The sequence below is a fragment of the Podarcis tiliguerta genome (assembly GCF_965153285.1).
Source record: "Podarcis tiliguerta genome assembly, chromosome: 17".
NCBI classification, from domain to species: Eukaryota; Metazoa; Chordata; class Lepidosauria; order Squamata; family Lacertidae; genus Podarcis; species Podarcis tiliguerta.
In genome coordinates, this window is record NC_139550.1 from 19,993,461 (window position 1) to 20,014,187 (window position 20,727).

The 20,727-nt window shown below is 41.1% G+C and overlaps 1 protein-coding gene across 12 annotated transcripts in view; it reads left to right on the forward strand.

The window, feature by feature from the left end:
- The window catches only part of PTPRD (protein tyrosine phosphatase receptor type D), a 1,386,996-nt gene that overhangs the window by 1,148,126 nt on the left and 218,143 nt on the right, over positions 1-20,727 (forward strand). The gene's annotated exons all lie outside the window — the stretch shown is intronic.

Below are 20,727 nucleotides of genomic sequence, written 5' to 3' on the forward strand. Positions count from 1 at the left end.
AAATAAGGATATATATGTTGTTACCTGTGTGTCCATCTGACATAGTAGATACTCAGTGATAACCTAGGAAGAATACATGTGGGGGGGGGGTGTTGGGGTTTTTGGTTCCCTCCTCCTTTCAATTTAGAAACAGGTTTGGTTATATAGGTATTTATATTTCCTTTCCCTTGAAGTATGAATGGCGAATTTGCTCTTCATCACTATGAGACATTGTCCAAGCTGTGTATAAACACTTCTGCCTTTTTGCCTTGGTTCATACTTGTGATGGAAATGAACTCTGACATCTTCCACGTGCTCTGTGTAGGTTGGGCAATGAGGATTGAAAGTGGAAATCAACACAACACAAAGAACAACAGGGAGAGCACTTTAAGGTTCCTGGTTTTTCCTATTATACAGCCATATGGTGACTCATATGTCCCATTTGGTGTCAGCTGTGGATCAGGTGACTGTGCTTTGGGAGAAATAGCATTGGATGACAAGCCGTACGATCTTTGCTGGGCTGATTTGGTTCACAGACTGGGGTGTTCCCCACTGCTGTTTTAGATCCCTGGAAACTTTGAAAATCATATTGCTCATTTGTTTGTTTTTGCTGTTTTGAGATTAATAGATATGATCAGGTGTTGTTGCTGACTTTTTTATGCTTTCACCCTGTGCAGAAGAATATAGTGAGATAATTTTAACAGTCCATGTGACAGCTCTGTATTGTCATTTGCTTTGCATAAGTAGTGAACATTTATACTAAACAGCTCTCAAAAGTGTCTCCATAGGTGAAGAAAGAATATAGGGTACTCTCTGCCCCACTTCTAACTAATCAGGGATAAACAACAATATATTTGTTGTGCTAGCCACTGGCCTCGACAACTGTAAATAAAGTTCCAATATAAAGTTTCTAACACATAAACAAGTAAATAAAGATAAATAATAAGATAAAAGACAGCACAACTAATCTATGTCTCCATGATATATTCTCAGTTGCCATCTTCCGACTTGGACGTGTATTTCTAATTACGTATGAAATAACAGATACGGTAGTCTGCCTAAACAGAGAGTAGGGGGAGCTGGACTGTTGTTGCACTTGAGTGGAGCAGACTGCATTTGCCAAATTTCCAGAGGCTAGCCAAGAATACCATCTAAACACAGGATTTGGGTGCCTGTAACCATCTGAAGAGGGACACGGGTGGCGCTGCGGGTTAAACCACAGAGCCTAGGACTTGCCGATCAGAAGGTCGGTGGTTCGAATCCCCGCGACGGGGTGAGCTCCGGTTGCTTGGTCCCTGCTCCTGCCAACCTAGCAGTTCGAAAGCACGTCAAAGTGCAAGTAGATAAATAGGTACCTCTCCAGCGGGAAGGTAAACAGCGTTTCCGTGCACTGCTCTGGTTCGCCAGAAGCGGCTTAGTCATGCTGGCCACATGACCCGGAAGCTGTATGCCGGCTCCCTCGGCCAGTAAAGTGAGATGAGCGCCGCAACCCCAGAGTCGGCCACGACTGGACCTAATGGCCAGGGGTCCCTTTACCTTTAACCATCTGAATAACAGAAGAGTTTCATTATTCTCCTGCAGTGCATCATTTGTCAGTTGCTGATCTGATGAGCTAGATGCATGAAAATAACTTGGACAGAAAATGGGAACACAACAAAAAGGGTGTTTTCATTTTTGTAAAACAGATGTCTATCTCAAAAGCAGAACACACACTGGCTGTGTTTACATATCACAGTAAACCATAGTTAATAGTTCATTGTGAATTTGCAGTTGGCTCCCATTATGCTCCTAACCTAGTGTGAGTGGAAGCAACAAACCATGGTACCTGCCTTGGCATTATGTCTGTACCGGGGATTTTGGTTTGTTTCACTCCAAGGAAAACATGGTGTGAAACCAAGGTTTGTATTTAATTTCCTGGCTGTGGTTGAGTAATGCAAACCACTATCCTGAATTGAGATCTATGGCTAATTAAGCATCATGTTTTGGTGCTCTCATTTGTGCTAGAGGAGGTGGGAAGTCAGAGCTAATTCTGTATTCCCATTACAGCATTACATACAGTTTACTATGACTTGCAAACACAGCCACACACAAAACAAAAAGCATGTGAAGAGGGACTGGGTGGGGGTTGGGAAAAGGCTTTAACACTCCCCAAGTGACAAATAATTATACCAGCAACTGTGTAGTACTTTGTGACCATAATTAGATTGTTCATTATGATAACATTTTATTAATACCCCATTTTTGAAGATGAACATTCTTTTCCCTGCTGTGAAAATGGTACTTATTACTGCTTTTATTATAAAGTGTTTCTGCTGGAGAGCTCTGCAAGGAACATTAAAGAACAAAGCATAACTTCTTGACAGTTAGTCAAACAGTAGTCTTCCCCCTCTTTAAAATGAGTGATTGAAATAAAAACAACTGGTCAATCATAACAATTATGGTAAAGTGTGGATTACTTGTTTTTTTTAATTAAAAAAAAGTAATTGTAATAAGGGACTAGAAATAAATGCATCATTATGAACTAGTTCTGTGGGCATAAAGATTTGTACAGAGAAATTTCTCTCCCAAACAGCATATAATTAGAAATGATTAATGAGTTGTCAGTTTTGTTAGGCTTGAGAGAAAATATGGAACTTTCTAGGGAATGAGATAAAGGAAGCTCATAAATGTAGGCATGGAAATTCCCAAATCTGCAAAACACACTTTGCTCACTGTTGCTCAGTTTTTGAATCACTGTGGATCAAATATGTATTCTAAATTCAGTAGTGGGATACTCACTGGAGTAGTATCTACCATGGGATGCCAAATGCGACTGGATTCAGAAGAACATTCCAGGCTGTGTAGTGGAGGGAATAGGAGAATGTGTAATGGAACTAATAATTCTCACAAATGTGCCATTACCCGGAAAATATTATTATCCTTGCAAAATTAATTCGACAACAAAGCAGAACAGAGTCAAATGCACCTTCCTGTGTGAGGACTGTTCATGTCTCTTACTGCTGCTAATTGCGCCTCTGGAATGCATATAAAAAGGTAAAGGTAAAGGACCCCTGACAGTTAAGTCCAGTCGCAAACGACTGTGGGAATGCGGCACTCATCTCGCTTTACTGGCCGAGGGAGCCGATGTTTGTCCGCAGACAGTTTTCCAGGCAGCTATCTAAATAAACGTTGGTACAGGCATCCCCCCTACTCATGTGAGATTTACATTCTGGGGCCCCCCACACATAAGTGAAATCATGTAAAGTGAGGAGGACCTTTTAAATGCCCTCTCCGCCATTCTCTCTTCAAACCAAAAATACTGTATCCAAAAATATCCACACCCAGTATTCAAGTTCTGGGGCCGCCAGAAGGACACGTGGGAAGGTGGCTGCTGCTGCTGCTGCTGTGCTACGCCACACATCAGCTGTTAGGCAGGGAGGCTGAGCAGCCTAAACAAAGCCCTGCTGTTCCTCAGGTCTCTTTGAGGCTTCCTCCACCCTCACTGACATCCTCTTTGGGCTCTGGGGAGGTTCTCCTCATGAACCACAAGGACTCTCCAGTTCTCTCGCGCCATTTCTGGGTTTGGATTGAACTATTTAATTATTTCCTGACACCGCACATGTACTCAGCTGCGGGCGAGTAGAAGATGCATAAGTGGGGAGACAATTAAGGGACAAAGTCAATGGAAATACGTGGTCGAGGGATTCTTGATGATCCCTTTGAAGACCAAGCAGTTTCGTTTCGTTGCACAATATGATATACCATTTTAGTGTACATCGTGTCCAGATTTGGTGTACAATTATGTCATTATCGTGATATACAAAGTAGTCATCATTTGAAAATTAGGAGTGCCATCTCTATATAGATTTTTTTTTTTTAAAAAAAAAGAAAAATCGCTGGTCGTGTTTGCTGGTCTCTAGAAGAAGAGTTAGTTTTTGAACACGTGTATGAGTGTGTTTTGCAATGTCTGTTGTTTCCCCAGTTTTCTCCGGTTTTATTTAGCTTGCACTAGAATACGGTCCCAAATGACTCCATGCCTCATCAGAGTTATTACTATGCAAACAGAATAAATAACACGGAGCAGGAAAACAGCTGAACAGCAAGTCATTTGGAGAGCACCCAAGTTGCAAGCGGAAGAACTGGAGTCTTCTGGTGTCAGTGAGCTTATATGTGGGGATGAATTTGTGTGACCCACTGGCAATTTGTGCATAGGGTGAATAACGTGAAAAAGCATTAAGAAGGCTCGTCTCTATTATTGATGCCTAACTCCTTGAAAAGACTAGGAAGAATAGAGCAAAAGCATAATGCTAGCTTCAAAACTGCAACAACTCTTGGCTTGGCAAGAAGTAGGATGCAAATGGAAACTGTCCTTTCGATGCAAGCTTTATTCCGATACGGAATGGATAGTGTAGCGGAGTTAAAGCGAGATCATTCTATGTTATGGTCCTATGGTGTAGCAAGTCTTCTCTGTTTCAGTCTGCATACAATAAATTGGATCTCTCTCTCTCTCTCTCATACACACGCACACTCACACGGTCACTCCTGTAATGTCCATTTTGTGTATGTTTGCAAAGCCTCTCCTCCTCAGGGAGGGGAGGAGTTGTGAGCAGGAGCCATTTCCTGCTTTGGCAGGGGGTGTTCCACCCCCTACCCAACTGCTCTGGCTGCCGTGCCACGCCCCCAGGTGGCCAGCCAATCGGCTGGAGGCTTGGGGGCGTGGTTTAGCCACTCAAACGCGGCCCGGCAGCATTTCTCAGCCATTGTGCTGCTGCTTCTCGTTGGATCACCCAACCTCCCTCCCTTGGTTCATTGCTTGGTTCTTGACATTGCTGTGGACCTGTGGTTGGTCGCCTTGGTTGGCCAAGGGACCTGGTAGGAATTTTTATCTAGCTGGCAAATTGGCACCGGCCACTTGATTTTTCGCCTACCTCGTAGCAAATCGTCACAACTTTTGGGTATTGGCGGTTAGGCATTGGAATATGGTTGTGTTTTGGAGGGCAGGGTGTGGCCTTCGCCTACCCCTCCATTTTATGGGTATTCTGCTAAAGGAATCTGGCGGTCGTGGATCCTGTCTGATGCCCTTGCTGGTGGCTAAGGCCATGGCACGACCCCTGGTGACATCAGGGGGACCTTTCAGTTGTATTTGCATCAACAGGCTCCTCCCACTGGTGATTAACCCTTGATAGACTCACCCCTCCCCGAGGGGGTGGAGTCACGCTCTGTTGTTTTATCCAATTCCTAAGCCAATACCTCTCACATGCTGTAATCAATAAAGTTGTGGCCTTTTTTAGCCCATTAACCTAATATACCGTGTCCATGTGTCTTTCTTATCCTCAAGCGAGTGATGGGTCCTTGAATCACAAGTATGCTTTTGTGTGGCATTGGGAATGGGCCTGCAGGGTCAGTGAATCTGAAGAGCTAAATTGTGCAACATAGCAACGTAGTATGGTAACGGAGACTTCTTGCAACATCCAGCAGCCCTGCTCTTTCCTTTGTTTGAATCATGGGGATGTTTTAGCAGCAACAAGAGTACAGCCAGAGGCAAGACTGTGTGGAGGTAGCATGGCTGCATCCCATGGCATGAAAAGTGTGCTGCAGTTCTGACCAAGGGCTTGTTCCTCTTCTGCTGCAATAGATGTGAAACCGGTGTGCAGTTGCACAACTACATTTCTGGGTCTGTAAAACAGAAAAGCCACCCTGAGCTCCCTATAGGAGGAAGGGCACATTATAAACAACAACAACAACTGGGTTGTTTCAATGCACTTTACACTAAGCACGTTTATTCACTGCATAGGAGTTTGATAATGGATAAAAAGTGAACTGTAGAAATACTGTACCTTGATAAAGTGACTGCAGAATTCAGTTCCTAAATATTCCATTTCTAAAGTTCTAAAAGGCATTCATATGCTAGATCAGCCTGCTGCTTTATCAAGTACACCATTATGATGACAGAAAGTTTGTTGAAATGAAAAGTGTGTTTGCTTTAGAGTACTGAAGTGTTCGCAAAATTAAATGCATATGAATGTCAGAACAACTCATCATGAGAGCAATAACATTTCCAAACACATCCAGTAAAGTTAGGAAAATACTTCCCCAACAAAGTATACGTTTGATTATATATATATATATATATATATATATATATATATATATATATATAAAACCCCTCTTACTTTCCCCCTTCCTCTTTGTGATTCCACAAATGAGGGTATCTTCCCAAGGCCAAAAATAATGGGTGAAATTCAAAACAGCACTAAGAACACTCTGTAAGTGCAAGTATATCTGTTTGCCTGATTGAGCAATCTAAACTTTCTTCCCCTGTGCGCTGTACTGGGGTTCTCCTCCTGAGAGGAAGGTGAAATTCCACTGTGTGACTGGACATTCATTCATGCAACATTGGATTCTGCAAGGAATTCCTTTAAAGAAAGGAATCACTGCAGCACTTGTATGTAGCAAACTCCAATTAGTCAGTGGTCCATTATCACTTGGTTGGTGATACTTTAAAACCAGGGTACTGTGGACAACACTCTCCCATCCTAACGCTTTTTGAAAACCATGGTTTTCATAGCTACAGAGAGGAAGGAATGCACCAAACAGGAAAAAAACCTACTGTCCCTGGAATCTTTTCTTATACATACAGTGTTCTGCATGTTGTGATGGTGCTAGTTTTCAGAATGTGAACAATGTGCACTTTTCAGTGATAACCAGTTGAAGGAATTAAATAGTTTTCCACAGGCATTACAATAAGTGCATTTTTTAGCACATCACAGTTTACACATGTGGACTGAGGTCCAAATGTGGCCAATTATTTTTAGAAATATGACTTTCAGACTCAAAGGATGTGCATTAATGCATACACCAAGGCGAAAGATTTATTTGCCATGCCATGGTAAGAGAATCAAACAGCTAAGATTAAAGCAGCCTATCAAAAACTCCTTTTTAATGGATAGTATGGGATTTTATGCATGGCATTAGATCTTATTAAGATAGATTTTATTTTAGGTAATGCAATGTCTGTTCTAAACTGACATCGAATGGTGAAGCTGACTTACCATTCTTCCATTAATCTTTGTTGCGAAAAAATACATTAATAAAGCCACTATTCACCAGCTCAATCATAAATGGAATTTCCTCACCTTCCCTTACAAACAGATAAATCATCTTGTGCATAGGTTTCACTGTGACTTAAAATATTCCATTAAAATGATTTACTATCAAACTACTATAGCGGGCCTGCAAGGATATATAGTGTTGCCAGGTAATGGTAGCATGCCATCACATTTTTATTTCCTGAGCTACTTGTGAAATGTAGCAGTGGTGAAAGCATGAAGTCAACATGGATAGAATAATGAAGACTCATGTCAAGTCAATGTGCTTCATTTTTCATACTTAAACATAAATATAAATATAGGGCAACTGTTATCAGATGCACCAAGCTCTGCATTGGGACAGCCATTTCACATCCTTTCAAAATTTCATGCTCCCCCCCTCTCTACCCCAACTTAAACATGTTAGGAATAGGTGTTTCTAATTTTGTTGAATGGAATTTGATTTTAAGCAGTTATAACAGTGGCCCAGTTTGCACGTGACAGTAAGTCTAACTATGTGAACAGGAAGTTTTGTTCCTCCGTGGTCTTTTTTGCTGCCATGATGATGGGCTAAACCAATGTTTGGCTTAGCACGATATCCAAAACTGGTATTGTGAGTAAGCTCTCTCCTCACTAACAGTGAGCCATGGCCAGGAACAAACCCTTGCTATACTTTGTCCTGTCTGAGGACATAGGACAATTTAGTTACAAACAAAAAAAGCTGTTCTGTGACCTTTTTCAATTCTACGTTCCAGTACTTTGGTTCTGTTTGGCCCAGGTAAAGCGCACACCTTTTGAAGAAGCTTGACTTCTCTTAAAAAAGAAATCACCAAAGGCCAAATAAATCCTAGCAATTCTTCCACCAACAACTTAGTCACATATTGAGATCCTACTGTCTGATCTGTTTAGGTGTCGCTGAATAGGTGTTATTTCTGGAAATTCTTACTTCAATTTGGCTTCCATGAATTTCTGAATATATCTTCCAATACAGTGGAACCTCGGTTTTCGAATGTAATCCCTTCTGGAAGACTGATTGACTTCTGAAATGCTCGAAAACCGAGGATCAGTGGGTGGTTGGCAAAATCCATTGAAAAAATGGAAAAACATGAAGCAGAAGCCATTTGACTTCTGAGGTGCATTCAAAAATGGAAGCAATTACTTCTGGGTTTTCGGTGTTTGGCTTCCGAGACGCTCGAAAATCGAGGTTCCACTGTATTTGGAGACAGTAGCATGTATCATGACTTCTGACTCCTAATGTACTATTTATATGTACACATAAAGTAAAAGTCTATTCTGGCATTAATTGGTGTATTAATTAAACATGTATAATAGCCATGTGACGTCTGCAATTCTCTCATTAGGCAGGTGTCAACATGCAGAGCACTAATAAGCCCTTGAGGTTTGTTTTACAATCAAGAGAAATATAAATTATATTAAATAAATATTTTATTTATTAGAAACCTGTTTCTCGATGGCACTTTTCATCGGCTACATTCAGGCATCTGTATGTTAATTTATTGCTACATGCAGATATATATCTGTTTGTAAGATCCCTGCATGTTCAGCTCTTCATGTATAGTTGAGAAACTTGGAAATAGATTCATCATGATGCCATTTTCTCTATATATATTTATTTCTGTGCACATTTAATGTGTGGAGATATTGTGCAATCCTCAACCAAGCTGCTACAGATTTATTTTTAGTTTCACTAGAACTAAATAGATATTTGATTAGGTATGCTTATTCATTCCCCCCCCCCCAAAGAGTGTTTTGTTATGCTGCTGCTGAACTATCAACCATTCCTGTATTAGGTGAATTGCTGTTTAATAGCCCAGAATGGTCTGCTGACTGAGGCTAATGCTTAGGAGCTTTCTGCTTTATAGAATATCTAATGAAAATTAGGTACGCTTGAGGAATTTGGTCTTTGCGAATTCCAATACGCATTGACGTGATCCACATCTCCCAGACTAATGTGCCGATCGCAACTTAGTTATCTACTCTCAAATGTTCTAACACACTTCTTGGCTCAAAGGACATCAAAATGATCTAGAAATTCTGATAAGAAGTGCTGGCAATCCACCATAGTGGTGAGCCGCTCCGTTGATCCACCCGATGGAACATAGGAGGGGAGGACGAACAGATGAATTGATATTAATTTTCATATATTAGTAACTTTTCATTAATGTAACATTTTTACATGTCACTGTGTATTTTTGTAATATTTTTGTTTAAGCTGTATGTTGTTGCTTCAGTTTTCTGTACTCCGCTTAAAGATATTTAAAATATATTAAGCGATATAGAAATTAAATAACGGTAATCGTCACTATCTCGACTTAGCTTATTAGCATGCGCTGCCGGTATGCTGTCATTCTCCATTGTGGAGCTGCCTGTTTAAACATTGGTTTCTCATGGATAATCGTATCTATATCTATATTTATTCTGTGTTCACCTGTAGCCAACATGTAATGAAATCTAAATCAAGCGTAGCGTATTTAGGAAGGAAGGCAAAATTTAAAAACTGAAGGTAAATGGTCTATTATGAATTGAGTCTACCATGGGTGGATTTCTTCTTTCAAAACCATGTATTAATATAAATATATAAAATAAGAGTTGTAATCAACGAAGTTCTACTGAGTGTTGAAATTTATGGACCGAAACTGGCAGTGTCCATTGATTTCCATGGGTCTAGAGTTTAAAAAGGTTGAAGGGCTGGCGATTTAGAATAGCTGAATTTTAAGAGATACCATAGACTTAATTTCATCTACGCTTTAAAATTAGAAGTTAACCTAAGAAATAAGTAGGTCTAGATGTTAGCAGGTGAATCATCTGTTTTGACTGAATAGCCTTAGGAATGCAAACTCACATATGCTTTTTAGAATCAAAATTCATTACATGTACATGGATAAAAGATTCCCATGGTGGTTCTCCTCTAGTCCTGCTGCTACTGTGGATGAAACAAACCAGAGTTCTACTTGTTGTATTATCTGGCTCATGGTTTGCTTTCCAAATGAAACATGAGTGGTAAACTCAAAACAAACCTTGGTATCTGATTGCGGATGGTCAGCAACAGAAGTGGGGAAGGAACATCATGGGAGCTCTTTTGCATTGAACCACAGTTTGTTTTAAGCTATGGTTTAACGTCACGTGTGAACCAGGCCAATGCATTGTGCCAAACTGTGTTCCTTCTGTTCATGAGAGACATTTGTTTGCGTACTTCCTCTTTTCTCTGCATGTTCCCCACATCATCTGCAGAACAAAATTGGGGAACCCTTTGGAACAGCATGGTAGGTAGCACAAGGACTGCTGGATATAAGATGTTTCCTTGAGTAGACAGACATAACATAATAAAAACAGTTCAAATTACAATTTCATATGTTGAAACGAAGAGCACAATAAAGGAATTCAGGGTTAAAATACGGAGACAGAATTTTAAATCACAATAACCACTCTGTAAAAGTAATTTAAGTGAACCAACTGACTCCTAGTCACTGTTAACAATGCAAGTTGCCAGCTTCACATAGCCTCACATTAGCTTCAAAGAAGAAGTAAATTCATCTCCCCATTTAAGCATTTTACTGAGCCTTCTATCTGTTGTGCTGATGTTTCTCATCGAACAAATCATAATTTGAAGCATCTGCCCAGGATTGATTCTTATTATGTATAAAAGTGATATGAATAAATAATAAGAAGCAAGGTTAAAAGTATTCCTTTTTTGGCACCTTCGAATTGGCACTAGTCCCATTCCCTTCTATTTTGCATTAGGAGGAAAAATCCTTATTTGGCGCTTTTCAATTTTTAGTAACTGCATGAATAACTTTGACAAAAGTCTTCTAAGTGCCTTATCGATTTTCTTTACATCAGTCCCTTCCATCCTGCCAAAACCAAACAGGGGAGTGATTATAATTCATTAAAGATCTTGGCTTAACTGAATCTGTGTGTACAGCCTTTGTACAAAGCATTCACTAGAAATGTAGACAGTTGTATGTCAGTTCGTAGATTCTGAGCATCAAGAAGGATGGCTGATGAAATCTTTCTAACTGATGGAAAAAAGCCCTTAGCATCTCCATTTGACATAAATATACAATTACATAAATGCATACATCAAGTGACATTTTACCATATTTATCTTACCAATGATTGCTGAAGGTGGAAAACTTCTTTATCTCTTAGTATGGACTGAGACAACTATCTGTGTCAGTTGCCTTCAAGAGTAGCTGGGGGAAGGTTTGGGAGATATTACTGGTTCTTGCTTACATCCTGTTGTAACTGTGCCAGACACAGATAGTGTGACTCCCAGTGATTTCAATAACTTTTCATGGGCAAGACTAGTTTTCTCTGGATCGGCACCATTTTATTGAGTAAATATTGAGCAAAAAATATAAAAGAGAAATCAAGAATAGCAAACACAACAGAACATACCTGTCCATGACCCCTACTGGTCCTGTTCCATGTCCTCCTCAAGCACTTTTGCTTGGAGTGGATCCTTGTACCATGATTTTGCTCAAAGGAGTCTCGGTGTTCCAACCTCTGTTTTTCATGTGGCTGGAATGTAGGCTACTGGAGAAAGATACAATCCATCTCCATTCCTCTACCAGCTTTTGCTTCGGTTTTCCAACAGCTTTTACGTCTGGCCGTGTCTGCCCCTGGCACACATTCCTTGGAAGGTTCTTCTTACAAGAATACAATCCTTGGGCTGAAAAAGTTTCCCAACCCCTGAAATTATGTTTTTAAAATTAGTATTTTCCCCCTCCCCCACTGTCTGTGGGGGAAGCCCTTGTCTGAATTCTTACCATTGTATTCTTGACATTGAAAAGAGGTCTTCCAGTGCCATAGCGTTTGCATACTTACTAGGGCTGGGTGATACCTGGTTTTCAACATTGTGATATATCACCAGCTAAACATTGTGCTATACCATTATCTCACAATGTCTGAAATGATGCAGCGATCAAGAGGCGTTAGCTGGCTTCACACTTTTTCCCACATCATGATTTTTGCTTAGCACACAGATCATTATTTGTGATATACTGCCAGGGTGAAAATTATGAAACCAATACCATGGTACCAGATTTGGACGCAATATTGATATATTGCCCAGCCCTAATACTTGACAAGTTTTAGTTCTCTAACGATTAATGGCTCAGTTGCTGTTGGAAATGCATTTTAGATTTCAAACATATTTTATATGCCCCTCATGTGGTCTGGCTAGTAAACTTTGTATTTGCCAAATGTTTAATTGGGTCCTCTTAATTGAGGAGTCAGATATAGTTATTGCCAATGCCTAAGCCAATACCATTCTCATTGCTGTGGTCAGTAAAGTTGTGGCCTAAATTTTGCCCATTAACCTTTAAACTAAAATTCTGTCTCAATGTGTTTTTATTATTCTTGGGGGGTGCGCCGAGGCCTTGATGTGCAAACCAGATGGTTGGTGCTATCAGTCCTCTGCCTTTCTTTCATGCATCAAAGCATGGCCTGTTAAACTGGCCACTGAATTTACAAGGTTTAAGAAGGGCTAAGAGGTAGCTGCCTTTTCCAGTTGTGCAGAATGATCATATAGGCATGTTTGTTGATGGCATGGTCATTTCACCTTTGGAATATGGCCAGACTCATACTTCTAATATGTAGTATAGTATGAGTTGTGGCATGTTGAGGTGGATGGCTCCCGGTTGCTTCATTTTGCTTAAAAGTTATTTGGGGAAAATACTGGGTTTACTCCTTTCCCCCTTCTCTCTTTCCTTCCATCTGTGAGCATCTGAAAGCTAACACATTTGTCTTTCCATTACACAAAGCCTTACGGTAATAGCTCTTAAAACAGAATTCTAAATACTCTTGTTCATGTTAACCTCTGATGCTGAAAATTACTATAGGAAGCACCCCAATTAGCAATTCAAACATCAAAGGGTACAAAATACTACTTTCTACTCCCTGTGCCCACATCTAACTCCCACTCATTTTAAGAGGAGCAAAGAACATTCCTTTGAGTCTTTTAGCTGATAAATGAGCCGTTAAATATGATCAGCCACATTTTCAGAGTGTGCCCACCAGGACCTTCTTTAGCATGGGAATCTGGCAACTTGAGTTCCCGGCTTTGTTGGATACATTGGCAGCTATAAAACACAGCTGATATTAATTGATGTGGAATACAGAGTTTTTGTAGACTTGCAAATGCATTTTGCATTCAGCTGCTAAGATAGTTGCTGTTGTCTCCATCCTAGCAAGGGATATGCTTGAATCTTTTGCTGCACATGGTTGAAGAAGCTGCGTTTTGAGGGCATGCATTGAATATTATCGAGCAGCAGATGTAGAGATGGCAGTTGTAGCAGATGGCAGATGCGGAGGCACAATTCACAAGCATTAGTCGAACAGAACCTGTGACCAGGTTTTGTGCAAAAGGAGTAACAGCAGTTCACTGTCTTCCTTAACATTTTCCCAGTTCCATAAGACAAAAAGTAAGAATAGAACTTTCGTTGTTACATCTTTGCACACCTCTGTTACAGAGTCCTGAAAACAAATAGTAGTAACAGTGACAGTAATAGTAATAAAACTGACAGTAAGTGCAACTTACTTAACATTTTAAAAGTAGAGAACACTTTTATACTGTTCATTGGGCTAATTCTGACAATTTCATCTCTGTTGAATAAGCAGAGATATGAATGAACCTTGCAGAGATATTCAGTAAGCAGAGATAGGAATGAATAATCCGTTTGCGCCTCCTTTCATGGGAGCCAACGGACAAGCATGGCAGTCTTTGGTTAACTATAATTTCCTGTTTCCTCTGAACCAGGAAGCTATGTTTAATGACTTCAAGATATTAAGTAACTTCACACTACGGCTTTGTATCTTTGTTCCAAAGCTGTTAACTGCATTTTCTTGGTTTGGATGAAACTGAGACTATAGTTTACAGATGATTTCCTGGCTTGTTCATGTTTTCATGCCAAAGTTGGCTTAAGCTAAAGTGTTTGACCTTGTGGCAAACCATTGAGGCAGATCATTACAATTTCTACCTTAGAAGTGTGAAATTGAAGCTGAGAAGTGATTATTTGTTTGGGATGCTGCACAGCAGGGTCAGAGGTTACATTCCTCCAGTTGCCTTGGTCCTGCAAAGTTCTGATGCTGCTTCTGCCCAACCAAGAACCCAATATTTTTCAAAGAAGGAAACAATTTGTCAGAGTAGTAGCAGGTCTCCTTGTATCAGCCGTTATGTCTTGTTTCCTCCTGGGGGTGGAAATTTGAATAATTTCCGCCAGGGAGAAGGCCCTCTGAGGTTCATTGTTGTGATTTGCCAAGGGCTGACCAGTGAGTTTGTGACCGTTCTAGGATCTGAGCTTTATTATTATTATTTTATTTATATCCCACCTTTCCCACCGGCCCCGGGACTCAAAGCAGCTTACAGATCAAGTTGGGAAAGCGAAAAAGATAGTCATTAGAAAGCATTTCAGTACAGATGAAAACAACATCTCAGTACGTTTCTGAGCACAATTCAAAGCGTTGGTGCTGACCTTTAAAGCCCTAAACGGCCTCAGTCCAGTATACCTGAAGGAGCGTCTCCACCCCCATTGTTCTGCCCGGACACTGAGGTCCAGCGCCGAGGGCCTTCTGGCGATTCCCTCACTACGAGAAACCAAGTTACAGGGTACCAGGCAGAGGGCCTTCTCGGTAGTGGCACCCACCCTGTGGAACGCCCTCCCATCAGATGTCAAAGAGAAAAATAACTACCAAACTTTTAGAAGACATCTGAAGGCAGCCCTGTTTTGGGAAGCTTTTAATGTTTAATAGGTTATTGTATTTTAGTGTTTTGTTGGAAGCCGCCCAGAGTGGCTGGGGAAACCCAGCCAGATGGGTGGGGTATAAATAATAAATAATAAATTATTATTATATTATTATTACAAGACTAGCTCTTTCCATTCAGTTCCTAAAGGCCTGTTGGGATGAAAATGTTTTTAACTCCTAGCAGTAATAGGACAACAAGGAGGGAGCCAGGCTGGCTTCTCTAGGATGGGAATTCCAAAGTCTGTGAGCAGCCATGGGTGTAGCCAGGATTTTTGTTGGGGGGGGGGCAGAACCTCATATTTGAATTAATTTGTATTGATTTAGGGGGACAGCTGCCCCCCGCCCCCCTTGGCTACACCCATGTGAGCTGCCACTGAGAGGGCCCAATTCCACGTCCCCATCAAGCATGCTTCAGAGAAGGTCAGAGCTCAGGCAGGTTCATAGGAAAGCATTTGGTCTTTCAGATAGCTTTGAAGCAGACCCCCCATTCCCCACCATGTGGCGGAATTTAGAAGCTGCTTTTTAACTAATGTCTGTTACAGTGGAACCTTGGTCCTTGAACTTGATCCATTCCAGCAGTCCATTCGACTCCCAAAACAGTATGAAAACCAAGGCGTGGCTTCCGATCGGCTGCAGGAGCTTCCTGCACTCAAGCGGAAGCCGCTCCGGACATTCGACTTCCGAAAAAGTTCAAAAACTGGAACAGTTACTTCCATTTTTTTGGCGTTTGGGAGCCAAAAGATACATATACCAAGGTGTTTGAGAACCAAGGTACAGCTGCATTTTCTGAGTTTAAAAGCAGCTGTGAGATTTGGTACGAAAGCTTCTCCAAGAAAAATAGGGACAAAAAAAAAAACAAAAACCTAGCGACAGTGTACCAACAGTTACGGACTCACAGTCAGCTGGGGGGGGGGGGGAGTATGGGAGAGTATAAGAGGAATTTAATGAGATAATGAAGAGAAAGAAGGAATTGCTGCAAGACCGTTTCACCCAAAGGTCTAATTGGGATGAGGATGGCATACATCTCTGAATGTATCTGTTAATACGTATCTGCTGTTACCCAATTCCCTCTTTTATCCATGCTGATTGCAAGATCATAGATAAGTCACTAGTTATATCTATTTTAGACATTAATGTTATAAACTTTAGAACTCATGGTATCTACAACCCAAACAGACATGAATGTCAACACAGAACATCATTTTGTTGTTGCTTCTTTCCTCCCCCAAGCGATCTTGTCTCTGTAGTGGACATAAAATAGTGCGACTGCCACTTGGCATAGGATCAATGAACATAATGAAACTGTCACTTAATGTAAGTTTTACTCCCTTGCTGCTCAACAGACACTCTTCCCCCTTCACCCCCCTGTCCTTCATGTACTGAGCAGAGGCTAGCTATATTGAAGAACTCTTCACAATGTTGTTGCTCTAATGGGCAACGTGAAGGGTAATCGGCCTGGTCAATAACTTCATATTTTCACGCAGTGCGTAATAAGAGGGATAGAACGTATTGTAGTATCTCACATTTAATGGTCACTATGCCCAAATGTGTGAAGAGATGCGGGTGGTGATGTGATCTAAACCAATGAGCCTAGAGCTTGCCGATTGGAAGGTCGGTGGTTCGAATCCCCACGACAGGGTGAGCTCCCATTGCTCGGTCCTAGCTCCTGCCAACCTAGCAGTTCGAAAGCATGTTAAAGTGCAAGCAGATAAATAGGTACCACTCCGACGGGAAGATAAACGGTGTTTCCGTGTGCTGCTCTGGTTCACCAGAAGTGTCTTAGTCATGCTGGCCACATGACCTGGAAGCTGTACGCCGGTTCCCTCGGCCTATAGAGTGAGATGAGCGCACAACCCCAGAGTCGTCTATGACTGGACTTAACTGTCAGGGGTCCTTTACCCTAACCCTAACCTTTTATGCCCAAATGTAATAATGTGTATTTGAATTTTCATTCTCTTTGTTAGCATTGCGTAGTGGGTAAGCCAGCAAAACTGCCCCTTAACATGAAATCACTGAGCACAATATCACTTAGTCTCCTGATGATCTGAAGACACACTTTCACTCTCCACTGCCTAAATTTCAAGATGTTCTTGTTCCAGTACCTAATTCACGGGGGTGGGGGGTGGGGATTGTTGGATACTTTGAATTGAAATGACACCCACACTTTTATTCTTCCATCTGGAACCATACTGTCCTGGGCTGGGATCTGTATTGGGAGCAGCCATAGAAAGCAAAAGGCAGCAAATCCTCAGGAAAGCAGTAGCCAAATTCCCAGGCCACGCTGAACCATGAACGGCCTAGGGACCCTCGTACCTACGGGACCGCCTCTCCTGGTATGTCCCACAGAGGAACTTATGGTCTTCAAACAAAAACATCTTGAAGGTCCCAGACCACAGAGAGGTTAGGCTGGCCTCAACCAGAGCCAAGGCTTTTTCAGCTGTAGCTTCGATCTGGTGGAATGCTCTGTCACAAGAGACTAGGGCCCTGCAGGACTTGACATCTTTCCGCAGGGCCTGCAAGACAGAACTGTTCCACCAGGCCTTTGGCCAGGGCACAGCCTGACTCCCTCCTTTGGCAATCCTCACAGAACTTCTAGCCCAATGGTTGCCATTAATTTGATTGGAATTAATTTTATAATGAAATTATTTTAGAATGTTTTACCATTTTACTTTTGTTAGCTGCTCTGAGCCCGGCTTCGGCTGGGGAGGGCGGGATATAAATAAAATTTATTATTCTTAGTCTTATTAACAAACCCTGATTGCTCAACCAACTAGATACATTCGTTTAAGGCTAGCTAGTGACCATGGTTTGTGAGAGAGAAATATATACCTGAAATCGAGATCGTGCCTCTGCAAGATGTCTAACCTTCTGAGGAGGATCTGGAAACTAAGGAACAGACCAGAACAACAGTCAAGGAGGAACTGGTATCCTTGCAGGAGACAAGTAGGGATCCCTTGCTGTAGAAAGGGAGCTTGTTCTTGAAGCAGAACAACCTGTAAGCCCCCAGGAATACTTCAAGAGGCAGGGAAAGGCCCTCAAGATCAGGAGAAATGCTTGATTGCAGAATATGACTCCTTGTGAGTAAAGGGCTACTCAGGAGTAGGGCCCCACTCACCAGGAAGTTTGCATACACAGGCACTGTGATACTTGCCACCCAGTAAGGGGCTAACCATAGAAATAAGACATAGGGTGTTGGTATTGGGTTGAAATGTTGTTATACCCAAAGACAAGCACTGTCTGCAGGAAGGACTATCTACAAAGAATGAGCATAGTTCCCACAAGGAACTCAGAGTGGTAGACATTAAATTTTGTTAGTGTTAACTGCAGGTTTTAATTTTTGATTGATTCTTAATCTATTTTCATTGATTCTTAATAGATATTCACCTTTAGAACTTTTAAACTGATAATTGGACTGGACATAAAAGAATAAATATCTGAATTCTTCCCCTTTCTTTCTATTTCCCTTAATGCAACTAATTAAATGCACATGTCTGAGAGACTCCAATGGGGCACTGCCTTTAATTATCTCCTCATTCATCAAACATGAGACTAGATACTCTCTTCAGAGGTGGAGTTAAGCTCTGAATCTATTGCCAAATACCTTATGTGACCAGTAGGTTTCCCATCTTTAGTACAAGTGACCTGACTGTCAACATACCAGGCCACAAACTAATAATAGTATACCGTGTTTTACCTTTGCGCGAAGACAACAGAACCATATAATACGCTTTAAATGAATCATCAGTATTAGCACTGTCTCCTGAATCCACCGTGATCTTGAATAATCAGCTCCGGTTCACATTGCCAAATAGTATTTTCAGTACAAAGGGAGGGTTTTAATTGTCATATTGGAGGTAGAAAGTAGATATCTTACTAATATTATGTGAGGAAATGTGATCCCACAGCTTTATAACTCATTTAATCATATTGCAAATGTTCTGTATTTGTGCAGTAACACAAACTATGCATTTAGTAGGAAAATCTCATTTAAAAGATTTTAGTATAAGACAAGAAAATCCTCTTGCCTTGCAATTACAGACTCATAGCTGTCTGCAAAGAAACTTGAAAAGTAATTACCTGGAGTTGGAAGGAATGTAATGGAACTTTTCTGTTTCAGTAGAATGTTATCACAGAGATGTTTCTCATACTGCAGTGTAATCTCAATAAAGATAATAAAACAAGGACATAGGTTTACAGCCTCTCCCTGTCCACTCTGATAACCTTACTACAGTTATCCTAAAAGGCCTTCTCTTGTTTGCCAAGGGCAGGGGGTGAGGGATATCACACTCACCTCAATGATTATTTCTGGTTTGTTTTCAGTTTTGCAATTACAGTGGTACCTTGGTTGTCAAACGGCTTGGCTCCCAAACAAATTGGCTCCTGAACGCTGCAAACTCAGAAGAGTTTGCGAACATTTTTTGAAAGCCGAACGTCCGACGCGGCTTGCGCAGCTTCCGAGTGAGTGCAGGAAGCTCCTGCCGCCAATCGGAAGTCGCGCCTTCGTATTCAAACCATTCCGTGAGTCGAACGGACTCCTGGAACTGATTAACTTTGGCAACCAAGGTACCACTGTACTTTGAAGTTTATAGTGGTTAATCTGTCCCATCATGCTGAACTTCTGTTTCTTCCCCCATGCACTTTTGCTTCATACCTCTCAGATGTACTTCAACCTCCAAATATTTCTAGGCCTTTTCCCGGCCCTGTTCTGAATCCATATTTATGTATGGCCTTCATTAAATTCAGGCATCCCCAACCTGTGACCTTCCAGATGTTTTGGCCTACAACTCCCATGATCGGGACCAGTGGTCAAGGATGATGGAAATTTAGTCCAAAACATCTGGAGGGCTGAAGGTTGGGCATGCCTGGTTAAATTCATTTAGATTGAACAACCTTGCGAATGCATCTACATGACAAGATGGACACAAAGCAGTTTGCCTTCTGAGTTGTGTTTCATGGTGATTATTAACTGCATCTACTGCACCTGATAAGTATATGGTCTAAAATAAACTTAGGCACCCTGATAAACTTAAATTCATTCAAGCTCCTGTCCTAAATTCCTCCCACCACCAATGCAGTTGCTCTTATGCCAGAGAAATGCCAACAGGAAGTGGCATACCAATGTTGGGGCTGGAGTTGGATTCTTAACAGGATAGGCATGTCTCCTTTAAAGTAAGGCGGACTGAGTTCAATGGGACTGATTCCTATGTAAGTTTGTATAGGGTAATGGGACCCTCCTTCCCCCAAGTAGGTATATTCTGAATGGTTTAAAATTACAATGATTATATATCAATAATAACAGGCTAAGTAGACCTAAAATATTGTGGGCATAGGTGAAAAATGACCAGGGAAGTGGAAAGCACTACATTGTTATAATCGGTATGGCTTGATACACATGGATTATGCTCACAATAGATTTTGCAAGACAGAACGAATGCTTCAAACAAGTGAAAGACATCATAAAGAATATCCATGGTTGCTCTTTGTATTGGCCTGCGCACCTATAATCTTCCTCTAAGTGCTGCGCAGGGTGACTGGATTATAATTTGAATTAACTGGCTTCTGACTTATAGAAGAGTCACACACAGAAAAATATCAGTTGCATCTCATAAAGTCAACCACATAATGAAAGCACACCCTAAGGTTATTGTTATTGCTGTTTTAAAATTGCAGGCCTTCGATTTACTTGTTAAGGTTTGATATTTGCATTTCCCTGTAATAAAATGAATGTTTATTTGATGTGTTTTAAATGACTGCGCTTCTCATTTCGATGAAATTTGCCAATCTAAGCATGTGTTGTAAAGCAAACGGGGAACTGGATTTCCATCAATTGCAAATAGTTTTGAAAATGCACTGTTTTGCTCTCTCTTTTCTCCCATTTATATTATTTTTGCTTATTTTGACACTTTTTCAACAA